Raw genomic sequence first — 2,539 nt, forward strand, 5'->3', positions numbered from 1 at the left:
TAGGGTGCCCTATGTAGTAGGTATCCTATGGGAACCAGTAGCGCAATCTTTTCTGGTTACCTGAGCCAGGTGCTCCAAGGGTGTCCCTTTTATGGGTTTTATTTACCCTCCTTTTGTATTTGTAACTTGGTTGCTGTTTGCCCATGGCTTAGAAGGGTTAACTCTCAGGCTGATTCGTTGTGATGACTGGCTGATGAGGGGCTGACCCTATAAAGCAAAACTGACTTTATCACAGCTCTGGTTCCTGCTCATTCTGCTCTTTGGGTATGTCATCCTCAGATGCAGTCCCTGTCTGAAGCTGGCACTTTCAGGGCCTCCTGGGAGGGGCTCTGTCACAGGCCAAGTGCAGCTGCAGCCTCTGCCCTGCCCAGGGCCACCTAGCAAGTGTCACCAAGTAATCTGCAGGTGACCACCACTCACACTGGTCTTGGAGGTGCCTCAATAGTACAAGCCGCAAACCAGGCCAGCTTCTCCTATGGCAGGCTTGAGGCTGCTCAGAAAGAGGTAAGGGATACTTCGAGGCCAGATGCTGCTTGTGTGTTTTGCGAATTTGAGAGATTTTAGGAAACTCTGCAGCATGAGCCGAGACAGGCTGTTTGTATGGAAAATCCATTGGAAGCAGCTTGGTTGGGCTTGCATATTAGGAATAATGGGATATCAAGGAATCACGAGTATGGAACAAATGATGTTAGCCAGCTTTATGGAGACTCAGATATGATGGCTGCCTGTGTCTGCGCACCAGGAACAGGGAGGGCTCAACCAAGGAACAATGGATGTTGACAGCACTTCTGTCTGGGAGAAAGTTGCCCCTCCAGTTCTCCCTTGAAGCCATATAGTTCAACCTCCTCATATGTCCCTGTTGCTTTTCAAGTCACTGGAGCTCAGAGCAAGTTAGTAAGTTTGTGTGCAGGCCCTTTAAGAGGAATGTCTGTGACTCCAGCTGCCCTCTGTCTCACTCAGCCACAATCTCCACTGGTTTTCACAGCCAGAATTTGTGGGGACTTCTCTTTCCAGCACTGGAGCCCTGGGCTTGGAGCCTGGTGTGGGGTTGGGAGCTCTCACTCTTTAGAAAGGATCTAGGCAGCCAAGTAATCCCTCTTGATTCTCAACCACCATAGCTGAGCGTGGGACCAGCCTGTTCTGTGTCTCTGTCCCTAGTCTCGAGGTGGCCTCTTCTGTATGTCCCCAGTTGTAGAGTGTCTGTTCAGCTGACTTCAAGCGATTTTCAATTATGGTTGTTCTGTAGTTTAGTTGTCATTTTGATGCGATTGTGAGAAGAGGCGAGCACAGCGTTTATCTACTTCACCATCTTGACCAAAATCTGACAATACTTGTTTTTCAGAAACTCTCTTCTGTTCCTTATAATCTTTCTGTTAAAGTTGGTGTCATTTTTGTTCTTTGCTGATCTTGTTTCTACTCCTTCACGTGGTAGGTTTCCACAAGTGCCTGTGGCCTGCTATCATTTGTTTATATTTAAGGGTGAGGCACTGAAAAGCTTGTTGGAAATCCATTTAATGAAGTGGGCTGGTAACTTGTTGGCTTTGCTGGGAGTGTCCCAAGTTTATGAAGGTGAAGACCTTTTTTTATGAATCATTTTTATTTTTCTTAAGAGGAACCCTCTAGTGTCCTGGCTGGATGCAGATGTTCTGTGTGGCACAGTCAGGGGGGAGTAGGAGCACATCGTTGTATAGTTTGCCTCTTGAACAACTCCTCTATTTTTGGCCTTGAATCTTTTACCCAACATTCATTACTTCTCCAGGGCCTGCAAGAGTTTCAGGTGAGTCTTTTTATAGTAGTAGTTTTGATTAGCACTTGCTGAAAATTTTCAGTTCTAAGTACAAATCTTTCTTAAGCTCAGTATTTTCTTCTAGTGCACCCTTGACTGTTATATAAATAAAGAAATTCCACTTATTCTGGTTTCCCCACAAGAACACTTTGGCTCTATTTTACACATGTTGGCTCTCCATTAACTGTATTTTACTTTTAAAATGTTTCTGCCACCACAAGCCTCTTGGAAACTCAGTGTGTTTGACATTGTGTGTTTGTTTCTCAGGATGTCCGCTGGAGACCAGAACCCAGAGGACCAGAACCCAGAAGGGCAGTTTTACTATGAGTCCATTTTCAGGCTCTTCAAAGAAAGTAAGGTAGAGATTGCAAGTGCAATAACAGACCCATTCCCTATCTTCATGGGCCTCCGAGACCATGGCTTCATTTCTGAGCAATCGTATCAAGTAAGTGAGCAGAATTTCCTCATGATAAACGACTACTCATTACATTATTGTAAACATCAGGATGCAGTGAACAAGCAAAGTTCCTCCCATGAGTGGGGCACTTCACCATCCTATAAGTTAGGAGGTAACAGGAGAAGCAGCATCACAGAAAGCTTTTCTTCTCTGTAGTAAATGTTGGTGGCGGGGCATGGGGATGGAGATGTGGAAGGACTGGAAATGGGAATGATCCACGGATGCAGAGCATCTTAGGTATATTTATACATTATAACACTGATAACTATAATTAGGATAAATATGTGAATGAATAA

This window comes from Pteropus vampyrus, unplaced genomic scaffold (genome assembly GCF_000151845.1).
Source record: "Pteropus vampyrus isolate Shadow unplaced genomic scaffold, Pvam_2.0 Scaffold976, whole genome shotgun sequence".
Lineage (NCBI taxonomy): Eukaryota > Metazoa > Chordata > Mammalia > Chiroptera > Pteropodidae > Pteropus > Pteropus vampyrus.